This window comes from Lontra canadensis, unplaced genomic scaffold, assembly GCF_010015895.1.
Source record: "Lontra canadensis isolate GAN:19392208 unplaced genomic scaffold, GSC_riverotter_1.0 scaffold35, whole genome shotgun sequence".
NCBI lineage: Eukaryota > Metazoa > Chordata > Mammalia > Carnivora > Mustelidae > Lontra > Lontra canadensis.
In genome coordinates this window covers 17,105,514-17,131,608 of record NW_022631029.1, presented here as the reverse complement: position 1 = coordinate 17,131,608, position 26,095 = coordinate 17,105,514, and positions in this window count along the sequence as shown.

Sequence of the window (26,095 nt, the reverse complement as noted above, 5' to 3'; positions counted from 1 at the left end):
TTCCCCACCCGCAGTGTGGATTGCTGTAGGTCTCCCAAATCATAGGATATTGTATTAATTATAGAGGATGAGCCAGTCCAGGTTGAGCTGGTAATGGGATTGAAGTTTAGGGACCCTGGCCTGTGAAGGTCCTCACGTGATAATGAGGTGAGCTTCCAGCCGGCCACATGGAATTCTAGATGGGGACTCACTTTAATCTCTTTTTTTTCTGTTCCCTCAGTACCCCAGAGTTAGACCCTCCTATGTCCTCCTGTCCCTTTCCAACTTTGAGCTTTTCTTAGTCTCTGGAGCCTAATGCCACTTTTGCCCTATAAACATGATGTTAAAGTTTGTGCTCTTTATTTATCCAGCACTTTATTCTTTGAGTCTAGCACTTTCTCTGAGTCCACTTACCTACTTCAGTTTGAACAAAGGGAAGGGGAGGGAAACACAGAAAACAACACAGAAGCCTGTGACCAGAATGTCTGTGAGAAAAGAAGATAAATAGAAAACCTGAGGAACAGATGAGGCCTTCCAGGTATATCTTTGTAATCCCTAATCTTTCTGGGACTCCCTTCTCCTTGAAGCTGGTGGCCTAGGAAATGGTTTGGAGGAATGCAGACAGAGCAGGGTAAGAAACAGGGGCCCTGGAATTTACTTCTGATGGTTGATGACTCACTGATACCCAGAAAGAAGTCAATAACCTCTTTTATTTCTCACCTTCAAATTAAAAATAGAACTACCTTATGATCCAGCAATTGCACTACTGGGTATTTACCCCAAAGATACAGATGTAGGGAAAAGAAGGGCCATATGCACCCCAATGTTCATAGCAGCAATGTCCACAGTAGCCAAAATGTGGAAAGAGCAGAGATGCCGTTCAACAGATGGATAAAGAAGATGTGGTCCATATGCACAATGGAATATTACTCAGCTATCAGAAAGGATGAATACCCAACTTTTGCATTAACATGGACGGGACTAGAGGAGATAATGCTAAGTGAAATAAGTCAAGCAGAGAAAGTCAATTACATGGTTTCACTTATTTGTGGAACATAAGGAATAGCATGGAGGGCATTAGGAGAAGGAAGGGAAAAATAAAGGGGGAGAAATTGGAGTGGGAGATGAAACACGAGACTATGGACTCTGGGAAACAAACTGAGGGTTTTATAAGTGGGGGCATGGGAGGATGGGTGAGCCTGGTGGTGGGTATTAAGGAGGGTATGGATTGCATGGAGCACTGCGTGTTAGACACAAACAATGAATCATGGAACACTACATCAGAAACCAATGATGTACTGTATGGTGACTAACATAACATAAAAAAAATAAATGAAGTAGTTGCACTAGAGTGGGCCCACTTAGAAGGCCCCTTGCAGAGTGAACAGGCTGTGGTTTAACTTTTCTCAACCCCTGAGACATTGGATTTCTCTGGTTCTTCAACATGGGCAGGTGGCTGGTTATCTAGAAGAAAATCTGCATTGAAATAACCGAGAATTGGATTACATTCCTTCAGCCTGAGCTCTGCTTGCCTGTGCCAGCCCGGGCTCTGCTTGCCTGTGCTTGGCGTCTTGTAAACAAATAGCCTTTCTCTGGAGCATAGCTCATTTGTGATACTGCAGTTTCCTAACCAGAAGAGGAGGAACATGCATCTCAAATAATTTCTTGAGGTTTTATTCACTGTTAGTTCAGTGCTGTTATATTTAGCCACATTTTAAGCTCTCCAATTTCCTTTGAAATGCACATGGGAGGGAAATGAGGAAAGCAATTGGAAAACAATAGAAAAGGCATTTAGAATAACAAGAGAAAGGCTTGGTGAAACCTACAAATGTTTGGGAAATACTTCAAGACTTTCTACAAAGCCTTAAACACACCACCTGTTTCTCTCATTTGGGGCTTAAATGGGACGTGTGCGCTGCTTTCAAAGCTATCAAGAGCTATAGAAGTTTTGCCTTCCAGTGAATAAATGTAGGAAATGCACGTCACCGCCTCTCAACTATCGGCCCTCCCTGCTTCAGACTTTTTTGAAGATAAGGCTTTATCTTGGCTTTCTACTTCCTGCTTCATTAATTGCCTGGCTAAGCTAATGAAGCCCATTTGGTGTTGTGAACATTCAAAGCCTCATCTGCATGAAAGCTAGTGCCCCTTAATTATGTAAAACAGATATTAAAAAATAATTTCTTGCCTCTCACTGGGATCAAGACTCCAGGGCTGAATGCTGAAATTTAAGCCCGTTCAGCGAGGTCCTTTCATGCTTATTATCATCCTTTGCTGAACTTGAAACACTATGGCACTTCCTACCAAGGTGTCATCTATCTATTTTATTCTTCCTCGCCTGTGAATGATGGTGTAGACCCAGCGGCACCCAGGTACCACCCCGTTTGCTCGGGGACATGAATCCTCCAACTTAGGTTCACAGTTTGGGAAATCTGATACGCTTTTGGCATCCCTCTTCTTTTCACAGGTGTCTTATTACATTTTGACAGGTGTCTGACATGAGAGGCTGTCAGAACTGGGATTTAACCTTGGAATGCCACCTTCAATTAGGGTGTTTCTGGATAGGAAACAATGAAATGGATCTGAGTGTTTGATGCCTCAGTCTTGTATTTAATTTCATTTCTGTACCAGATGTACTATTGCCTGCGTGCACTATTTTTTTTTTTTCTTCTCAGGTAATACAAAAATAGGTGCTGGTTGAGCTCTGTCACTAGAACTGAATTTGATGAGCTTTTCTTGCTGAGGAAGTCAGATGGAGTAGGGCTGTCATCCTAAAATATATGCAGTGGAAGGCAGCACTGCTATTGTTTTGATACCTTCATACTTAATGGGGTTTTAATTTATCATAAATGTCTAGACTGCTAATAACAATGAAACTCCTTAGAAATCATTCTCCAAATATAGGACATATCACAAAACAAATGATTGAGAACTCGAGGGAAAGGCTGTCAGTGGGAAGATGGCCTTCGGAACTGTGCACTGGATAAATTCAGATGTTTCGGGAGAGTATATCCTGTTTTTCCTCCCTTGATGGTATTTATTTTTGGTTTTCTGGGTTTTTTTGTTTGGGTGGTTGGTTTTTTGCTTTGTTTTGTTTTGTTTTGTTTGCTGAAAGTACATCTATTTAGCTGTGCCTAGCAAGAGAGGTATGATTCTCACACTTCATAATATATGGTGTATAAAATGAGAGGATCTCATCTGTCCTCATGATAGTTTGGAGCTGGGCAGATGAAAAAAGGAACAAAAAAAAGAAAGAAATCTGAAACTTTGATGTCTTTAGTAGGCAGGATACAGAATCTCTCCCTCTGTCCAAGGATGTCCTAATCCCTAGAAGCTGAGTAGGTGTCATTACACGTTAATGGGGAATTAAAGCTGCAGGAGAAATCGAGGTGGCTAACTAGCTGACCTTAACATTGGGAGGTTATCCTGGATTATCCCAGAGGGGCTGGTATAATCATAGGAGTCCTAATAGTGGAAGAGGGAGATGGAAGAAAAGATTAGGGTGATACCGTGGGAAATGGACTTGACCTACTAATGATGACTGTGAAGGTGGATGGAGTAGGGCATGAGCTAACCTTTAGAAGCTGGAAAAGAAGCCTCCAGATAGGACCTCAGCTTTGCCCACGCCTTGATTATAACCGGGAGAGACCCAGGCCAGACTTCCAACCTGCAGAAGAATAAGATGATAAATTTGTGTTGTTTAAAGCCACTAAATGGTAGTTATACGACAGGCAGAGAACTAGTACAGCACCTCATAAGTGAGGCAGCGGTTTCCTAGTTTTCTTCCCCTAGTTCATGATGTCTGGGCATAAAGCATCGCTCTGCTTCCATTTGCAATTTCCCCCCTCTTTGATAATCTATGTCTTTGGCTCAAGCTGGTTCTAGCATTAAATATGTTCAGTTTGAATAGATGTACAATCTGTTTTCTTCTCCCTGACCCCTGATATTACATGAAAAATTACTTATAGGCAACTGTTAAGACCATTATTGCTGATTTTTTTTATTTGTTTATAGGGTTTTTTGTTCACAGTAGATGCTGTTGTTTTTGTTTTTGTTTTTATTTTTATTTTTATTTTGCTATTCCGGGAAGCTCAGACATCTCAGCCCATCTTGGTAGACTTGGGATGAGTCTGCCCTTGTTTCTCTCTGCCTTCTTTTCCTTCTGCTCCTTAACCCTCTCCTGATGATTTCTTGTAGGCTTTGTTTTCACTCTACTCATTCTTTGTCTGAGATATATGTTTGGTATAAAAAAGGCAACCCTGGATCGAATCACTTGAGAAATGCTACCATGTTTTACATGGTTCATAGTTGGCCCTTAACCTAAAAATTGTATAGTAAAAAAGAAAAAAAGAAAAGACCCTGAAAATATACAACATCCCTAAGTATTAGAAAGACCTAACGTTACTTTCTCTATCTACTACACCCACTCTGTCCTCTCTTTTTGGCACACATCACTGTTTCTTGAGCTGAGAATCAGATGAAAAAGTTGGCTGTGTTCTGAGCTCATGTCATATGAAGAGGAAAGATCTTGATATAATGAATTCTCACATGGTACTAAGAAGCTAGAATTAAATTAGTATAAAACAATTGCATTAATGAAATAGCTATAGTGTATAATCCTTCCTTCCTCCTGATTCATTTACAGTTCCGTTTTGAGTGTTTGCCATATTCTAGGCATGGCTTCTGAGAACAGTGACCATTAGTTGGTTGTAGACGATCTAGAGGAAATTGTCGCTGTACTGTTCCTTAAAAGATCTTTGTCTTTCTTATATGAGTCAAGAGTGATAGGGTGTGTGGGTCCCAGCTACCAAAGGGCAGACACCTATCCCTGATTAGCAGATTGGAGGCACCATGGTATGCCCCCAAGCCAACTTAATTCTCTTCTCTACAAGGGAAGCCCAAATGCCATGGAATCTTCAACCACCCCCTACCCCTCATTACCCCAGGCTGCCCTTCTATTCTCTAGCCAGTAGGCTCTAGGACCTGGTCAGGGGTATTTTAGGTGACATCTTGGCTACAACTGCAGAAGGTTTTTTGTTTTTTTGTTTTTTGTTTTTGTTTTTGTTTTTTACTTTCTTGTCTACAAACTGAAGACCCTTCCTTCCCATTAATCTATCCTCAAAGCATTTTATTTACAGCAGGTCAACTTTCCCTGACAGGCTTGAACAGAGTTCAGGAAAGTTTACGGGAGTGCAAATTCTCAACTGCCTGATTATTGTGCTGCTTAAGCTCTGTGAGACTCAGCTCTGCTTCAGCTAAGCTGTGTGCATCTGCAAAGCTATCTTTACTAAATAGCTGCTGTGAAGCAGTGCCTTTTCCAAGGGGAGGACCCTCTGTCACTGCGCCAGGAAGTTGGGGCCAAGAGGTTAATGGTCCTTTGTTGGCCAGTCTGAAGATTATGGCTAATCTGTTATGGATGGGTACGAGGAGATAGATTTCAAAATAGCATTCATGGTTTCACTCCTGCTCCATCTTTCTTTGCTCACCAATTTCCTTCACTCCTACCAAGAGGACTTTACTTTCACCGCAAACTCAGAGAGCAGATCTTCTCACAGCAGGGCTTCTCAGATACAATAATGGTCATCTCCTTCAATCTGTGTTTTACCCAAAGCTTCTGTGATCTGACTGATAGCAGGTACATGCTGAGCCCAGCATCAGAGGATCCCATCAAAGACTCCTTATATCATGTCAGCTCTCAAACTCCTTATATCATGTCAGCTCTCAACTACCCAAGACCTCAGCGTGTCATTTTCTTGGTAGACACAGAGAGAGAGTTGTCCTCTTCACTTCATTGGTCATTCTAAGAGGCTCCCTTCCCTTCAATTACTCATGGGTGTCAGAAGAAGAAAGAGAACACTGAAGAGGTACTATATGCCGTGGCACTTCAAAGGTGATTACTTGTTCTTCCCATCAATCATCTAAAGAAAATTCTCCTAGCTCACTTGATAATCCTATTTTTCCTTTGAGGAGGGAGACTGACTTGCTGCCAAAGGAGCCACTGAATTAGCAAAGTCATTACCAACTTTTGAACTTATTAGGGCTTATTTAGCATTCCCAGACTGTAGAAGGGTTTGAAAACCAATTTCTCCAGGGGCAGGTATGAAGTGGGGTAGGGAGAGCTTTTCAGGAAACAAACTGAGGATTTATTTTTCAGATTTTCAGGTTAGGAAACGATGTAGTCTTGGTTGGGCACTTAGTAAAGTGTTAAATTTGCTTCTAGCATTAAATGATGTGAGGTCATAGAGACCATTGTTGTGCATTTGTGTGTGTGTGTGTGTGTGTGTGTGTGTGTGTGTGTAGTCATGTTCAGATTCCTTTTTTGATAGATACAATCAAGAAAGTATATTCATTTTATATATGTAAAATATTTAGAGCACTGACTTGCATATAGCAAGTGCTATATGTCAGTGCTGGCTGCTGTTGGTACTGCTGTTGTTATCCCATCTATTATAATTCACATATTTTTGTTTTTGTCCTATCATCTATAGATGGGTAAGCCTTTCAGCCCTCCTATAACGTAATGAGACTGATTTTCTGTTGTTGTTGAGACCTGATTTTATTATTTGGATTTGTGACCCAGAAGGCCATCTGGCTGGCTCTCTGGCTTCCGTCCTTCCATCCATCCTCTCAACAATCCATCCAGCCTGCCATCTGCTCATTTATTCATTCAACGTTTATTGAGCTTCATCTGTTTTGTGCCAGGCAGTACACATACAACCGTGGACCAGAGTCATAGTTCCCTCCTACATAGAGCTCATGGTCTGTTGGGGAAACCACCAAAAACAACAACAGAAAGGGAACTAAGCAGGGCAATAAAATTAGGAAAAACTGTACTAAGTGTTCTAAAGAAAGTAAATGTTTCATAAAGCCAACAAAGATTAATTCCTTGTGTTTGTTAAGACCACTGTTACTACCTCTTTGTAAGATGCATGCTTGAGGGGCGCCTGGGTGGCTCAGTTGATTGAGTGTCTGAAAGAAGCATTCTTGAGCTAATCCCCCAGTATTCAAAATCACCTTGTGGAACCATTTGGAATTATGTAGCCAGCTGTCATCCTTTCCCACACCAAACAGTGGACTCCATGTCATAGATGACCATTCATAATGGCCTTGCCATCACACTTGAGGCTGTTCTTACAAGTCCCTAGGTTCTTTTCAATCTCAAAGCCCACATTTGGGCAAACTAAACTGGCCTAAAAACACATTCTCATGAAAATATTGTCTTATATACTCCTTCCTGATCAAGTCTAAATATTTATTTACTCATTCAGCAAATATTTGTTGAGTACCTACCTTGTGCTAGGCACTTTTCCATGTGTTAGCATATAACAGTGAATGGTATGCCTAGTACTAATTATGAGCCAAGTTCATTATCCAATTAAATATGTTTGTTGACATTTATAGTGAATGTTAAGCTTTAATTCTTATGTAACTGAATGATGCATTGTCTTTAAACAAGGTAAACAGAAGGAAATGGAGCAGCATCACATCTATAAAGTAGGGCAGAGCCTAGTAATTCCTATAGGACAGGCCCATGCCCATTGTTCATTTATATAGAGGAAGGAAAGATCTCTGATTGCAGAAACCAGGGAGGTGTTTCTGAAGAAGTCAAGACTGAGATGGTTTGTGCATTATAGTTAGGGTTTCCATGACATGATAATGTGGGGCTGCACTTGAGGTGGGGGGGAGCATCATTTTATTCACAAAGTTACAGGCTTGGGGTAAGGAAGTAACCAGTGTGGCTGGATAGCTAATCAGTGAGGGCAAGGGACCTGAAGGACGGTCCTCTGATTAGCAATCAAATGCTCTTTCTGCTCTATCATGTGATCATTCTAGAATCTTATCTCTCTACCTATAAACTTAATATTTAGAGCCATTTTTACCTGACAACTTACTATATGTGAGGTGCTTTCCAGATAGTTTTTCACTTACCCTCCTAACAGCTCTGTAGATCAGGTAGTACTTCAAGTATACAAATGAGGCAACTGTAAGTCAGAGAGGGCAAGCAACTCCTCTAAGGTCACACAGTCAGTGACTGGCAGATTTGGTATGCGAACCACATTGCCTGAAGGGCACAGGAGAGGTCATTTAAAGGACTTTTATGTAGTGCCTCCTGCCCTGCTCTCCTATTGCTATGCTTCTGGCTTTTAAAGAGTGTATCAGTTTCTGTAATGACTCTGTTTGGCATCTAACTTCCATCAGACCAATGGAAAGTTTCTGGAAAAATATTCTGGTGAAAAAAAAATAATAATAACCTCAGGATTTGCTTTGGCTTTGAAAGCACTGAAAGTAAAACCCTTATGGTCTAGAAAGAGTATTGGTGCCTGGCTGGCTCAGTTGGAAAATAACGCGACTCTTGATCTCAGAGTCATGAGTTCTAGCCCCACACTGGGTATAGAGATTACTAAAAGGAAAAAAAAAAAACAAAACTTAAAAAAAGGGAGATAATAGTAAATAGTTTTGAATATGTACACATGCACAAATCATGAGTCAGTGTCCTGCTGATTTATAGCTGCTTATGTGGAAAGGAAGGATTTACTTTAAGTATAGAATGATGTCTCATGGAATCCAAGTGAAGAATGTCCCAGTGCCTTTGGAAAAGTGTAGGGTAGAATAATCTGTCCTCGGTCATCTTCTCACTGCAGGCCTGCATGATTCTTTCTCTCTAAAGGCTGCTGACTACCTCTCTTTAGTCCACATAAAAGAACACGTGGAGGCCTCCATCTCCTGAGCCATTGTACTCTACAATCCAGATCACTCTCTTTTGTCCCTGTCCTTTTGTCCCTGTTCTAAATGTCACAGGGATCCTGTCCCTTTGGACAGGGCGAGCCATTTCCAGAGAAGGCACTGGGCACACAACTCAAAATATGGTGCCTCTACCATGTACAAGAGAAGACACAGTCTCTGCCCTTGGCATCTCATTAGGAAAAATGCCAACAGGAGGTGACTGACATGACAGTAAGGTCAGAGGATCTAGCCCATCCCTGATTCTAAGGGTGTGAAAAGAACACACAAGATTGTGCAGAATGTTAGCCAAGGAAAACTTCTAAATACCTTATATCATAGAACTTCTGTTTCAAGCTCCTTGAAAATAGCTGTTGTGATTTTATATTCATAGTGACTTCAAGGAAATTGTAAGTAGATGATAACCCTAGGTACAAACACCTGAGTCTACACTCATCAGCATATTACTCCTATCTCCTCCTCTCATCTTTCTGTATTCACTGCTACAGATTTCATATTCCAGAAATCGTGGGTTACGGTGCTCAACAAACAGTTTACTAAAAGAATGAATAATGCCTTGTCTCCTTCATATCGCTTGTCTCAGTTGTCATTTTAACTTGACTTGTGTAATTATTTGATTAATGTCTTTTTGCCAACCAAGACTCAAAACACCATGACTCCCTTGCCTCTAATCTAGTGTCTGGCACATAGTCGGTGCTCAATATATGTATGCAGTGACTGAATAAATGATTCCTTGACTGTAGCACCCTTGTTAGGCTCAGGTGGGAACTAGTAGAAATGTTTTAACATCCGGCATTTTTGTAAGACCCCAAATTCTTTTTCCTTTATTATGTTTTTCAACCTAGAAAGGTTATATGTTCACATCAATAAATTGAAAGATTACCAAAAAAGGATATAAAGTTAAAAAAGTAAAAAGCCGGTGTCATCTTCTCTTTCCACTCCTGATTCTTTTTTTAGAAGTTACTCCTCTGGATCCTTTGAAGTATAGCAGTCCCCCCTGATCTGTGGGGGATACATTCCAAGACCCCCTCCGCATGCCTGAAATGTGGATAGTACCAAACCCTATATATACACGTTTCCCCTATACATGCATACCCATCATACAGTTTAATCTATAAATTAGGCACAGTAAGAGATTAACAGTAATAACTAATAATAACATGGAACAATTATAATTATATACTGGAATGAAAGTTACATGAATATGATCTCTCTACTACTGTACTCACCCTTCTTCTCATAATGATGTGAGATGATAAATACCTATGATGAGATGAAGTGGGGTGAATGACATACTCATTCTGTCCTAGCGGTAGGCTGCTATTGAACTTCAGATGATTCCTTAGAAGGAGGTCATCTCCTTCTGGACCATGGTGAACCGCAGATAATTGAAATTGCCAAAAGCAAGACCACGGATAAGGGGAAAACTGTATTATTCTACTGATGCTTGTTTCTTGAGTTTGTTTAAAAAAAAAAATCATGTTGCTATAAACAGTGTGATTTTTTTTTTTTGTCTCCAGCTAATATATCGTGTATATCTTTCTCGTCAATACATCAACATGCCTTTTATCACAGAGAGTGTCATAGGGTTAATTTGGTGCTGAGAGACAATCACTTAATAACTGGTACAACCAAGCATGCTGGAGGCCCATGCTGGCCCACTGCCAGTTTTTTATACATAAAGCTTTATTTGAACACGGACCTACTCATCTGTTTATATAACATGTCTGACTGCTTTCAGGCATTAATGGTAAGGTTGTTGCAGTGGAGGCCATGTATCCTGCAGTACCTAAAATATTTACTTGGTCTCTCTTAAGGAAAATGTTTGCCGACCTCTACTATGGGCTACTGTAGATCTGTCTACCACTGTCTTGATGACTTGGCAAGGACCCAGTGTCAAGGACCATGTGGCACACTCAGCCTGTTGGCAGAAATACTAAAATTACTTAGTGTTTGTGGATGTTCGAGTTTCCTCTTTCCCTTGGGAAGTTTTGACAAGTGATCCAGGTTATTGGGAAGGAGACAGAGAAGATGCTTGGCATGTGTCCCTGCTATTACTTCAATTTCACTCATTAAGATCCCTTTTATATTTCTAAAAAACAAACAAACAAACAAACAAAAAACACAAAACACATAAATAGATACACACACTCCCCACATCTATTAGTTTAATTGGGGTCTTCCTACTTTATTACTAGATAGTTAATAAACCAGGGCATAATTAAGCAAGAACCCACATTTATTATCATCACTCAGTAAGTAGCATGGTGCGTGAATTACGTAGTCTTGGATCTCTTGGTTGGAATCCACCCACTGTTAATAGTTGGAGAGGCTCTGCTGGCAGCTCCATAAAAGTATGAATGACTAGCTCCTAGTTCCTTCCACAGGGCCATTTACCAGTCAGGAACTCTACCTGAGCTGACTTGTAGTTGACTTCAAGATCGCTCTGGCTTTCTGAGTGCCCCATGTGGGAGTGTGATGAACAGAAGTGTGATGAACAGAAGTGTGCAGAGCAGGCTCCAGCCTTGCCTGGTGGTGACCAGGCTTTGAAGGCATCTGTTCACTGTAGATCTTGGCCAACTCATGAGTAAAAAGGAGCCCTTAGGTTCTGTAAGAGGCCTGGATGTTAAATTTTATTACGTGGAACCCCCCAGAACCTTGTTTAAAAGATAAATCCCAGGATTCCATATGGCAGATTCAGGATCAGTAGACCTGGGTTGGGGCCCAGAAATTCTCATTTTCAATAATCCTGTCTGGTGATTCTGATGGGAGCATTCAGGGACCAAACTTGGAGAAGACTGCCTTCCCCCAATACCTTCCTTCCTCCTGCCCTCCCCCACTTTCCCTCTCTCTTCTCAGTTTTCTTTCTCTGCACCTCCCTGCCCATGTGTACACATGCAGACACAAAGGATGGCTGTGCCCAGGGGGTAGTCTGGAACTACTCATTCCTCTCTTCCCCACTCTACCCTGGTTTGTTGACAAGTACCTGTCTCCCTCGCATGCAAATGATTACATCTAAGAAAATAACTGGATTCCATTCTGGGCCCAAATGTTGTCATCACTTAAAGGTTGCTAATCCTCCCCCCCTCAGGAATTCTGGGAATTTAGACAAGCCAAGGCTGGCTGGCACGTGATGTGGCCTTGGGCCAGGCCTGTCTCACTCATCATGTTAGAGAGTACCTAGCACAGCATTTGGTGAGCAAGTACTCGGTTAATATTTGGTGAATAGAAACAGAATGAAAAATCAGTGTGTGAATGAAATGAAAGACAGAGTACAGCTCAGAAATGTTACCAGCAGCTCCTTGGGGCTATCAGGCTCTCAAGATGTTTTATTGACCTGAAACTAGGTCTCTCCCATCTCAGAGACCGTTCATCTTGAAGGCTTGATTTGAAAGATGTTTCTTTCAGAGCCGTACCTGTGTCTGGCAGCTGGCTTCTCCCTTAGCGAATGTTGCCCCACTCCCTTTCTCATGAGCACTGGAAAACAAAATAGTGGATTTTCCTTGTTTTCGCTTTTCTAAAACCACGGAAGAGCTCTCAGGAAAGTAATTTTTGAGATTTTATGTACCCCACTGGGTACATTTCAACCCTCTTGTAATTATTTATTTTTTTCTGGATCCACATTTTGAACTATTGAATACTAGGAAATCACATTGAAATAAAATAGAAAAGATTCCACCCCCCCTCTGATGGCTAGGTAATATTCCATTGTGTATATGGACCATATCTTCTTTATTCATTCATCTGTTGAAGGGCATTAGGCTCCTTCCACAATTTGGCTGTTGTGTACATTGCTGCTATGAACATTGGGGTGCACCTTTTCAAGGTGATACATTTGGGAATTAATTCAGATTGAGTTATCAACATTCTCCACCATTAAAATAATGACAATAATTGATAGTCTATGATGTTTAAAACACATTGAAATGGAAAGATCTATAAAATTATCACATTTTAATGTAACTTTTTAATAGTTAGCCTAAAACTGACATTCTTGGGAATTTTTTCCCCAGGCTTATGAATAATAAGAATACATTCCCCTCCCCTTATCCATTTTCTTCTTTTAGGTTAGAATCATCTGAGCTTTCCATTAGAATCATCTGTGATTTCTAGTTGCTCAGGAGCTTAGTCTGAGTTGGGGAGAAAACATATAACTTGGCAGTTGGTAGAGTAACTAGGAGTTCACTATTTATTTCCCTCCCACACATCTTTTTTTGTTCATTTGGAATTAATATTTTTTTTCTTTTTCAAAACAAATACAAAACAAATAAGAGGGGAGAAGATGGGGGTGGCTCACAACTGACTAGAAGCAGAAAGGAGGGCAGGAGAAAGATGTGGAAGGGCCAAGAAGAAGAAAAGGCCAAGGGACAGGACAGCTGAGAAGCCAGGAACAGAGCAGAGGCTTAGCAGCAGGGTGAATTATTTTTAGATATTCTGAGACAGATTTAAAAGTTAAAAATGAATCTCTCTTCTAAAGAAGCCCCCACCCACAGTGGCTTTTAGCCTCCCACTCTGAAAAGAGTAATGCCATCTTCAACTGTGCAGAAACATTAAAACAAAACAAAACAAAACAAAAACAACAACAACAAAAAAACTCTGAAAGGCCCCATTTAAAAGCAGGTGTGAGGCATCTGTGTCCCAGCTCCTGACATAACCGCATTGTGTCACTAGTGTTGGGATGACCTCCTGAGCCCCTGGAACTGCCTTTGAAGCAGTAGCTCCCTCTGGTTGTGTGGCTCTATTGGAGAGTCACCAGAAGGCATAGTAGCTAGGCTTATGGAAGCTTATGGAAGGCTTCCAAACCAGCTCTTTAGGCCATAGAGTCGGCTGCACCTTGTTGGTCCTCACGGAGAGCACACAAAGTCATTTCATGTCCACCGAACAAAGGAGAGGAATCTCAATGAGACCAATACTTGAAATTTGAACTAGTTGGGTGTGTGTGTGTGTCTGGTTTTGTTTGTTTGTTTTTTTGAACTTTCAATTCTGAAATAATTTTAGATTTGCAAAAACGTTGCAATCATAAAGAATTCCTTTACCTTCTTCCTTTAGATTCTCTAGATATTCATACTTGGCCTTGCTTCATCTTATTCTCTCTCTGTAGATAATTTTTCCTGAAAATTTTTTTGAAATAAGTTGCAGACAGTGATGCTGCCTTGTTTCTTTAATACTTTGTTATTTATCTACTTGCGGGTTTCTTTTGAGCAGAAAAATATTTATTTTTCATTCATTTTTAAAAAATTATGTTCAGTTAGCCACCGTATAGTACATCATTAGTTTTTGATGTAGGGTACAATGATTCATTAGTTGTGTATAACACCCAGTGCTCATTACAACATGTGCCTTCCTCAGTATCCATCACCCTGTTACCCCCTCCCCTCTGAAACCCTCCGTTTGTTTCCCGGAGTCCATAGTCTTTCATGGTTTGTCTCCCTCTCTGATTCCACCCCCCTTCAGTTTTCCCTCCCTTCCTCTATGGTCCTCCTTGTTATTCCTTATGTTTCACATATGAGTGAAACCATATGATAATTGTCTTTCTCTGCTTGACTTATTTCACTCAGCATAATCCCCTCCAGTTCCATCCATGTCGATGCAAGTGGTGGGTATTCATCCTTTCTGATGGCTGAGGAATATTCCATTGTGTATATGGACTACATCTTCTTTATCCTTTCATCCGTTGAAGGGCATTTGGCTCCTTCCACAATTTGGCTGTTGTGGACATTGCTGCTATGAACATTGGGTGCGTGTGCCCCTTCTTTTCACTATATCTGTATCACTGGGGTAAATATACAGTAGCACAATTGCTGGTTCATAGGATAGCTCTATTTTTAACTTTTTGAGGAATCTCCACACTGTTTTCCAGAGTGGCCGCCCCAGCTTGCATTCCCACCAGCAGTATAAGAGGGTTCCCCTTTCTCCTGGTTCCATATATTTTAGTATGCAATTTCTAAAAAATTAAGGACATTCTCTTAGAAAAGCAAGGTACAGTTCTCAAGCCAGGAAATTAACATTGATGCAGTACTATTTTTGATACACAGAATTTATTGAAATTTCTACAATGTCCTTTTTTCCTGGTTCATATTCCATTCCAGGATCCTGCCTCACATTTAGTTGTCATGTCTTTTGATCTCTCCTTGATGTCAATTCCTCAGACTCCTAGTCTTTTGTGATTGTGACATTTTTGAAAAATACAGACCTGTTGTTCTCCTGAATATTCCTTAATTTGGGTTTATCTGATAATGTGATGTTTCTTCATGATGAGAACCCTATTTTGCATTTTTGACAGGAATGTCACGGAAGTAGTATTCTTCTCCTTGCATTATATTGGAGAGTGCATGGCGTCTACTTGTCCCATTCTTAATAATGCTTATTAGCTTTGATCACTTGCTGATATGCTTACAGGTTTTTCCACTTCAAAAATTACTGTTTTTCCTTTTGTAGTTAATAAGTATATCTTATAGGGTGATCTCTTTAAACAACTTAAATACCTTTTTCCCTATGATACTTTTGTTTTAACATCCACTAATGCTTTTTACCCGGAACAGTTATTATTGTGGAGATCGCCAAATAGTGATTCTTTCATTGAATCATACTTTTGTGTTTATTAGTTGAATTCTAGGAGGAAAAGCTTTTCTTTCTCCTTTTTTTTAAACTTGATCATTTATTAGTATAGACTCATGTATTTACTTTTATTCTGTAAGTTATAATCAGCTACTCTTATTTCTTTGTTTTGCTCAAAATTGTCTCAGGTTTTGTCAGAGCAGCCCCTTCAGGCTGATTCATGTGTCCTTTTGCCATGCCTCCTATAGTTTTTTTCAGCCATTTCTTATTTTCTGGCACCACAAGGTATTCCATCTTTTTTTCTTCCATGTCCCGTCCCCGAATCAGCCATTTCTCTAAGGAGCTCTGATTCTTTTTATTGAATAGTTGTACTTAGAAACCAAGATCTGTATATTCAGTGTGCTAAGTAGTACTGGGGTACCATTACTTCACAGCCCCCCCCCCATGGATATACCAGGAAGTGCATATTTGTGCACATGTTACATCTGTATCTTTATTTCTTTTTTTTTTTTTTTTTTTTAAGATTTTATTTATTTATTTGACAGAGAGATCACAAGCAGGCAGAGAGGCAGGCAGAGAGAGAGGGGGAAGCAGGCTCCCTGCTGAGCAGAGAGCCCGATGCGGGCCTTGATCCCAGGACCCTGAGATCATGACCTGAGCTGAAGGCAGAGGCTTTAACCCACTGAGCCACCCAGGCGCCCCTTGTATCTTTATTTCAGTTTGTATATCAAAAACTGTAAATTCACAGTGATACTTCTAACCTATAATAAGTCCTCTATAGGCTCCTCTCTCCCTGAAATAGATACTTTGGAGTCCTTAGTTGCCATTGTTTTTAACAACACTTCTCTCTTGAATGCTTATTTTTTTTTTTCCTTCAGGGAAAATATATTTCTGTGTCTCCTAAGTTTGATCTATTTTATTTAACCACGTATTCATTACAAACAAATCACCAGCATATACATACAGCCCCCAAGCCCCACAAAAACAGCAGCTTATCTTTTTTTGCCTTAAATTGTCTTCAGTGGTTGCATAGGAAAGGGGAAAATGAGTTTTCCTCCCACTTTTCAATCACTTATCATTTTGTGACTACTTTACTTTTTATGCTTGTCTTAGGAGTAAAACAGAGTTTGATTTTTCTTTTTCTCTCTTGATTAGGATTGCTTTAATGGTTTTAATCATCTTGGTTTCTTTCATTTTCTTCCTTAAAACGAATTTGAAAACTAATTATGCTACTTGTAGGAATCCTCAACAGCCCTGCTACTATCCCGAAGTACCGTTATTGCCACTCTGTTAGGTAACCTGAGGTAAAATTACCCCAATCTCTCTGTTCTCTCTATGCAAACCTATAATGCTAGTCCCAATCTACCTCTAATCTCCTCCTTTCAGAAAAGGAGGGAAAGAAAAAGATGAAAAAGAGCTAAATCCTTCTGAAAGCTTTTGGTTCAGTCTTATTAACTCATGGCATGGTTTGTAAAACCTCCTTCCATAAGTAACACATAGTGAGTTTATGAAGAAAATATGAGTCATTTTCCAAGGTGGCTATTTAAAGAAAGAGCAATAGGCTTTTCTGAATTTCAGGCATATCCAACTTAATATTCCAGGACTAGGTTTCATTCTGAATATTTTGAATATTTATGGGCCTTGATGTGTGGACTTTTTAAAAGGTCACTTGAAAATGAAGTCACTTTTATTTTAAAGTTGGAGAAGGTGAACATGAAAAAGGAACGAGCTTTTAATGGAAACCAGGATGTCTGTTCTCCTGCAAAAGGTCTCCGTTTTCTGTAATAATTGTATTTTTTAATGGTGTTCCTCCTGTGAGACGATTGCATCTTGATGAATGAAAATGTTTCAGCTCAAGAATTGGGGTTCCCAAAGGAAACCGACTGTCATGTTGGCCTGGTGCTTTGGTTTCAGCCCCAGTGATCACTGAAGATAAGAACAATCAGCTACATTCACTTGCAACCTGTATACATGTGTTTTTCTTAGTTGAGATAATTCTGTTTGCACATAATAGTCCCCAGTTTAAGCTATCTTAAGGACAAAAGGAGCCCTTGTTATAAGGAATCAGGACTTTGCCATAAACCATAAGGGAAAGTGATAGGGTAGGCTTTATGAGAAGGGCAGGCCTCAGGATCAGGAAACAAGGGTACCATTCTCTTGACTTCTCTTAGTCTGATATAATATAGGGCCATGGGGTTATAGCATGATAGTCCTAGAAGATGGTCCACAGTAAAAGGGATCTTTGGCCAGATTACTTTGGGAAGTGCTCCATACACATCTGCCAGATCTCAGAGTTTCACAATACCCATTAGAATATTAAAAGTCCTGAAGGCTGCATGGTAAAGAAATCTATTTAACCTTCTTTAACCCTGTGATTTCTAAGAATGTTGGACCGTTGCTTTGAGAAATCTCATTTTAGACAAAGTACTTGGATAATAAAGAATTAAATCTAATTGGTTCCATGGAGTTCTATTATGTTGTGTTTTAAATAACATGGATGAAGATTTATTAAGCAACTGGCTTAAGGTCACACTACTGTTTTTCAGACTCCTGGTCTAATGCTCTTTACACTGGTGCTGACAATTATGGACCTTGGCTGACGAACTGTCCACTCATGGCTGTTTACTTTATACCCATATCCCATAGGCCTACCATTTACAGAAACTCTCATTTTAAATATAGTGATTACCAGTTATTCTGTTGGTTCTCTTGACAGGCAGCCTGCTGTTTCACAGACAACCCATCAGTCCTGGTTGAGAATGTACCTTTATTTCCTGAGTATGACAAATACAGTTTCTGCTGTTTCTGGTCATAGGCACTTTGGTTCCAAATCTTGTTAAGATTTTTGTCATTCCAAATGACAGTACTTCAGAGGAGTTGAAACTGGGTAGCATGTTAGCCTCATTGTTGAATCCAACCAAATTCAGTTTTGGTTGGAATTTGCCTTAATGCCCACTCTTTCAGTCTATTTTATTTATGTCCTGGATCCAGTGGAAGAGAAGCAGTGTGCCCAGTGTTCTAAAAGGCTATAGATACAGTGGCCTTAGTAAATAAATCCAAGTGAATGTTAGTGAGGACAGTAAAGTTTTCCAGGGATAAGGCCTCTGGGGAAGTGAAAAGAGGGTAATGAGATTTCTGGAATGAAAACTGAGAAAAGTATATGGGGGAGGGGGAATAAATACCAAGAGAATATACTTTTGTACCTTGTACCAGTAAGAGTAACATATTCTTAAAGGGATGGTATTTTTTTCTTATAAATAATTAGCAGGAATAGCAGAAGCAGTAATATCATCATATCAGGTGTAATGTGTCTCTGGTCTATAAAGCTGGGCCAGGTGTTGTATTAAATACCCTTGAGATGGAGGTGTATTTCTCAAATATAGCCATTTGCTAACTGTTCTGAAGGAATGAACAAATTTTCATTTGATTCTATCTTGGGGCAAGAATTTTTGATGCTCGGCAGGGGAGTAAGTCAAAGATGAATAAGCTATCTCTTGCCTCACAGTGTTTAAAATGTAATAAGGGAGAAAAGACTTGGCACAATGGAAGGGAGGAGTCATAAGAGAGGTAACACTGTGGAAGTTTAACAACGAAGGGGAAAGAAAATGTCATAGCGGGCAAGTGTGGAGTAAGTTCTCACAGTGAGTTATGGTTCACAGGACGGTCCAGGGAGAGAAACCTATTCAAAAACATTTACGTAGTAGCATGGCTCTCATATCTTTTGAGAAAACAGGTTTAGTAGAAGAATAAAAGCAGCAACCAGAAAGTAAATGGCTAAAGTGAGTGGAGTAGAGGTAGTTAGTATCCACATCTCTACTGAAATCATGAAAGATGGGGAAGAGAAGAGGTCTTCAAGTAAGAGAGAGAGTAAAAGGAGAGAGGTACCATTAGGGTTTGTATTTAGAGAAGAATGATTCTGAGGTTATTTGGCGTCCCAGCATAATGAGACATAGATGATGGAAATAGAGCTGTCATCCTTGTCTTTCATTCAGTAGAAGATATATTGTAAGATGATAAGCAAGGTTAATGAGTAAGGCAATCCCTTCTCTCAGTAGCTTTGTTATACACAAACTTATAATGTAATATATTTACAAACTTGTAAATGTCATATATTGAAGGGGTACATGGAACCTTTGAATCTTGAGAAGATCATCCCTACTACTTAATATGCTCAAGGGACCTTATTTTCAAACATTAGGTGGGGGCACAATATTTACCTGTGTAGTTAACAAGCAACTTACTAACACAGTCACTTGAGTTGTTAATTAATGTTTAATTTTTTAATTGCTCACACCTGCAGAAGTTTCCTCCAATAGGAAAGAAGACCTAGTTTCAACCCTGGATGATTTGAGTTGGGATTTTCTTCCATGAATGTATAATTGATTGCAATCCCTGTTATTCTGTAGGATTCAGTAACACAATGTAGTTATCCATGGCGTGTGTACTGAACACAAGTTTAAAATAAGGCATGTTAATATGGGGTCCAAATAGAACAGATTGGTATGGGCAGGATGGTTGGATCTCTCCCTTCAAGCAACAACCGGTTTAGCTGGGATGAGAAGGCATGGATAGATAAAATAATAAGTAATTAAGAAAGTATTAAATCCCACTACAATGTAATGCTAGGATTCTGTCAGTAGAAGATAGTAGAGAAGCTGTGGAATGCTATATACTCAAAGGGATTAAGAGCACATGCTCAAGATCAGATTGTATGGGCTGGAACCCTGGTTTGTCCACTGGCTAGCTCTGTGACATTGGGCAGGTCGCTTGGCATTTTTGGTTCTCTATTTCTCTGTTTAATGGAGATACTCATATTGTATACCTCCGAGAGTCATTAAAAAGATGAAGTCAATTAATATATGTTGGTTTGTAACCTCTGGAGCTTCCTGAATGAAATTTGAAACAGAACACAGGGAGAGACTGCAGAAAGAGGCAAACCACTCCTGACTGGTAGGTGGCAGGTTTAATAAGCAAGGAAACATGAGGCTTGTGTAAGGCAGTTCCAAGATGAGTAGATCTCCATACCCACCCTGCCAGAATTTTAAAATTTTATACAGAGGCCTTAACTGGGTCAGTCACATGTAATATCCACATGGTCTCAACACATAACTCCCTCAAGTTGGTCTCCTTGGGGCAGCATCCTTGTGGCAAAGGCAAGCAGACAAACATTCCAAGGGCAGGGGAGGGAGGAGGGAGCCTTGGATTGTCTGGGTCCTGTTCATGGGTCAACAGGCAGTCATGCTCTCCTAATCGCCTCCTCCAACATTATATGCAACGTCTTAAACAGTATCTGGTTCATGGCTAATCACATACAAACTCTTAGGTAGTCTTGTATGTGTTGTCAGTGTACTCAGTTTTTTGTTTTATTGTGGAACTGATAATGGGATCCTCATTGTTTCCTCTCCTCTGGTTTGAATGGTAGGGCTTTTGGTTATTAAGTGGGCGTTTCTTCCCAGAACATGGTCCTGAGTTGACTAGAAATTGGGCATGCAAGTTAGAGTGGGACAAGATGGAAGTCTTGAGTGGGAAGAAAAGGTTGTCATTGGAGGGATAAGTTAAATGAGAAGAATGCCTAGGGCCTTCAGCTTTTGCTTATGTCTTATTCCTCAGAGGCAGTGGATAAGAGTGCCAACTCTGTGGGCATCCATCCATTCATTCATTCATTCATAGCCACAGATCAGATTAAACACATTCTAGGTGATAGGCCACTGGCTACCTGGCTTTAGGTTGTGATTCCAAAGCCTCCTAGCTGAGTGACCTTGGACAGATTACTTCACCTTTATATGTCTCAGTTTCCACTTCTGTAAAATAGGAATAATTCTGCTTCACTCATAGGACTGGGGTAAGGATTCAATGCCTGAAGTGTCTTAGCCAAGCCATCTGACACTCAGTGAGTAACTAAAGCTGTCCCCTTTAGCAAATGAAGGAGTGGTCACAATTCCACCTACTGTCTTTGTCACTTGGCAAGTCATTCAACTTGTCTTAAGTACATTTCAAATTCTTCATCTTTGAAAACAGAGCACTTCGCTTCTATGGCTGTTGAGAAGATCACATGAGTCTCTGGGATAGTGCCTGGGTCAGGGGAAGCATCATAGAGTGACAGCTGCTTCTGCTGCTGTCATTATTAATTATAGCAGTGATGGAGGTGGTGGTAGTTTTACCTGTGAGGCAGAAAAGGATGAGCACCATGGAAGATACAACACGGCCCTCTGCATGCTCAGAGAAATACAGGGTCATGAGGAATCCAGGTTTACTTTGTTTTCTCTGGGGGTCAGCTTATTAAGATGTTAATACTTTGCTTATTTTCCCTGACAGTTGAGCCATGGTAATTGGTATGCAAGAAATTACCTTCTTTCTTCTCAGCACGTGTGTTCAGCATGTCTCAAGCTACTGTATCCTTCTGTCCCAGTCTCAACTGTCTGTGGCTAAGTGGATAGGAGGGTATTTCATAGAAATGTGCTCAGTAACCCTGAGCTATGTGCCAGGAAAGAACAAAGCAAACCCTGACATTTTAATCTTTTGTGTTTTCTGACTTTGTGTTTCATAGTCCGGGTTGGGTTAGTTGCTGGACCAGCAATGTAAGTATTTATAAAAAATGTGCAAAAACCCCCAAAGAAAAGAAGGGTTGATATTCATCAAAGTGTCTGATAGATCCAAGCCTAGGAAGCAAAGAAAATCTGTTCTCTGTCTCATTCTCCCATCAGGCTCTGGGAGCTGACTTTCAGGCCAAGATGCCTTCTACTTGTATATATTCCCACCCAGTTTGGGGAGTCTTGCCTATAAGCTCATTACTCTCCTAGTAGGAAATGGTTTCACCTTCCCAGTTAGGAATGTAGCACAAGACCACCATTGCTAACCTCTCCACACTATAAGAAGTCTGACTTCCCCATGCCATCCCTATTCCCTTCCCCTTCTCTTAAGAATGGTTAACCCTTAGGAGAATCAGGGAGACCACTGCAGTCAAAAGTCAGAGGTTATCAAATTTGGATGTGCCTCACGGACGGTCACCTAGGAGCCTAATTAAAGTGCTGAGTCTGGGCAAGGTCCCCCAAGATTCCAATTCATTGGTTTTCAGCTGGGTGCTGCATTGGGGAACCACATTCATGGGAAATCGTGATGCTGGTGCTCCAAGGAGCATCACACCTCACGACATGTTACCCTAAGGAATGCTTCCCAGCCCTAAGCTATCTATGGATGTTGGCAGCAGCCACTATACAGAGGGCAGAATTTGAGAAATTCTCTAGGGTAATGGCACTTAAATAGTGACAGAAGTCCTGAGTTTCTACAAGTAAGGGATGGGCTACTGCCTGCAGAACCATTTCAGGACAGAAATGAAGAGGACTTAGCAAACCAGGTTTTGCCTAAGCCAAAAAACTCAATTTTGATTTTCTTTTTTGCATGTCTATTACTCATTTCCACTGGTGATTTCATTCAAATAAAAAGACTTTAAGAGCTTCTTACACAATAGGCTCCGGGACTAACAAAGAGAATAGGACAGACATGGTCTCTGCCTTCACAGTCGATGTTGCAGAGTGCAGACGGACAAACTAGTAAGAAAACGCTTGTGCAAAATAATGACAGGTTTTGGGTAGTGCTAAAAAATCTAAACAGGTTTGGATAGACAGTGGAGGAGACACGTTATACATAGGTCAGGAGGAGCCTTACCCCAGAGATGTTAAAAAGCAACATTTGGAAGAGTGAACAGTGGTCAGCCATGCCTAGTGTGGAAACAGTCTTTTGGGTGAAGGCAAGAGCCAAAGCAAAGACTAAGTGGGGAAATGCTTGGCATAATGAAGGTATGAAAACCGGTACAAAAAGCTTACACTGTCCTGTCTCAGCCACACATTGTAGTTTCAACTTTCCTAGTAGCCCCAGTAAAAGGGGTTTAAAAAAAAGTAAGTGAAATTAATTTCAGCGATGTATTTTATTGAACTTAATGTATCCAAAGTGGTATCATTTCAACATATAAGCCACTCAAAACAGTACTAACATGCTTTTATATTGTGTGTTTCTTGTAGTAAGTCTTGCAAATCTGGTTTCTATGTTACACCTCTAGAGAATCTCCCTTTGGGCTAGCCACAGTTCACATGCTCAGTAGTCCCATGTGGCTAGTGGCTACTCTAGTGGACAGAGGAAAACTGGAACATAGTAAGCAAAAAAGAAAGTGGAATGGGTAAAGGTAGAAATACAGGCAGGAGCAGGCGAGAAAGGGCTTTGTAGACCATGGTGAAGCCTACATGAAGTCTGACAACAGATTTCTCTTAAAAAGACTACAACTGGTCTTTGTGTTGTCATGCGAGTGGACCTGTAGGCATGGCTCTCCTTCCCTGCCCAGGAGACAACACCCCGTAGCAGATTTTCGTCGAATCCTTTGAAGGTAAGAACAATACCTTCTAACTATTTTGAAGAAGTTTTAAGGAATTTACTGAAGAAGCCCACAGAGTAAAATTAGGAAGGAAAATCCACGTAACCATGCTGCGATTCCTTCTTTCTCTCTGACTGGATCGTTATGTCAGACAGAGGCACCCTTCCTCTTGGCCTGCAGCTGGGTTCATTTTCCCTGCTTGGCATCTCACCTCTAAACATAGCTGAGCAGTTGGAGCCCACTACTGCCATCCTGGAAGGATTTGAATATTGGCAGTTAAGGAACCTGACAGAAACTCCCCAATCTCTGTTGGTCTTCTCTGATCCATCCTCCATAAGATGAAGGGACATGTGCCATTTGGGTTTTTTAGCTGTGTCTGACATTAGGTAACTCTGAAAACAATTCCTAATAATGAAAGTTCTTCGGGAATGGTGACTAGTTTCATTCCATTTCATCATTCACCAGAAGTCTGACACACTGAAGGAGCTTAGTACATATTTGTTGGAAGAACCAGTGGATGAAGGAGAAACACTTTCTTGGGCACCAACAATATACCAAGTGCTTTTAGAAGCTGTTGCTACAATGCCAAGTGATTGAGGGACAGACAGTCCACAACTTCCATTTTAATTTCTTGTTATGAGTTGTTTCAGAGTACCTAGGGAGCTTTTAAAAATATAGATGTCAGATCCTTCCCTACCTGATAGGTTAGTCCTTCAAGATGAGATCAGAAGCTGGGTCCCTCCCACGTGATTCTGGGACCAATGTCATGGACAGGGACACCGAGTTGGCAATTACAAAAGAGCATGGTCAGCATCTTGTGGAGTTTGGAGGGATAGAGACAATAGGGAGCCATGGAAGCGGGCAAGAAGGACCCCTGCGCCAGCCCAGAATGCTTCCTGGAAGAGGTGTCATCCAAGCTGTGAACAGAAAGGCAAGAGTAAGCTGGGTGAGTGAAGAGCAAAGGGAAAAGCGTATCAGACAGGAGGAAGTTTTATGTCAGAAATTGCCGCAGTCTTGCTCTCACATTCTAATCGTCCCTCTCTTAGGATACCGTGTATGCCAGAGTGTTTGGAAAGGTATAAACCCCTCTCTGAATGTAAAGTATTATTATTTTATGGATTCCGTTGGAGGGAACCTAAGTTGATTGATGGGTGAGGAGGATGAATATTTGATAGGCAGGGAAGGTGCAGTACAACGCAGAACGTCTTGGAGAAGCAACTTCAGTGCAATCACGGCAGACTTCTCCCCCAGCCCCGGGGCCCGGCATGGTGTCATGAGTTGAATTACTTAATAGGGAAAATAATGGTTAATCTGAAAATTTTCTCTAAAATACAGATGCCTCAGGGCGCCTGGGTGGCTCAGTTGTTAAGCACCTGCCTTCAGCTCAGGTCATGGTCCTGGAATAGAGCCCCACATCGGGCTCCCTGCTCAGCGGGGAGCCTGCTTCTCTCTCTGCCTACTGCTCCCCCTACTTGTGCTCATTCTCTCTCTGTCAAATAAACAAATGAAATCTTAAAAAAAAAATTATGAATAAAATACAGATGCCTCTTTTAGTGGCTTGGACTCCAGCTCTATAAGGGCAGGGACCTCACCAGCCTTTTCTTCTGCATCTCCAAAGCCCAGGGCCTGCAGCACAGCGTGTATTTGCTCAATGAGTCTATATTGCCAGGATGAGTAATTGAAGTGGAAGGGGATGTCAGCAAAGTTATCTTGAAATGATTTGGCATTTTGTCATGAATTTGCAACAAGTTGGGATTTAACTGTGTGCAAACTACCTTGGAATTATTTTGCTGTTGGTTTGGACTATATGTAGGTCTTTATAACAAAATGGATGCATAAATACTTCTCATTATTAATTTTAAATTCCATATAACAAAACCTGATGTTCCTCTCTTTTCCTGTCCCTCTCCAGGGGTTATCCCTATCTCAAGACTGGTATGTATCCTCTAGATTCTGTTCTGTCCCTTAAGATCTCTACATGCACAGTGTACATATTTTTAAGAAGTACATGGGCAGAAGCACATTATTCATCTTGTTCTATTTTGATTTTTGCCTTTAAGGAATTGTTTTGGCATTATGTCCTTGTCAGGGCATTTGTAAGGCCCTGTGTTTTTAATGACTTGGCAGAATTTCATGAATGGAAGTACCAGAGTTTACTTAGCCATTCCTATGTTTTAGTAATAGAGTAGCAGTATTGCAATAAATATCGTTGTACCTATATTTTATGTGCGCTACTATATTTACTTAGTGTAGAGTCTTAGGACTGGAAATTTTTTAAAGAATAGCATTTCCATTGTTCGGTCATTCCCCTGTGAGGGGTTAACATCAGGTATAGATATATTTGTTTTTTATAACATATTTTTAGTTGGCAGCTTCTTATTTGGAATTTTTTTTTAAAGATTTTATTTATTTCAGAAAGAGAGAGATACAGAGAGTGCAAGCATGAGGGTGGGG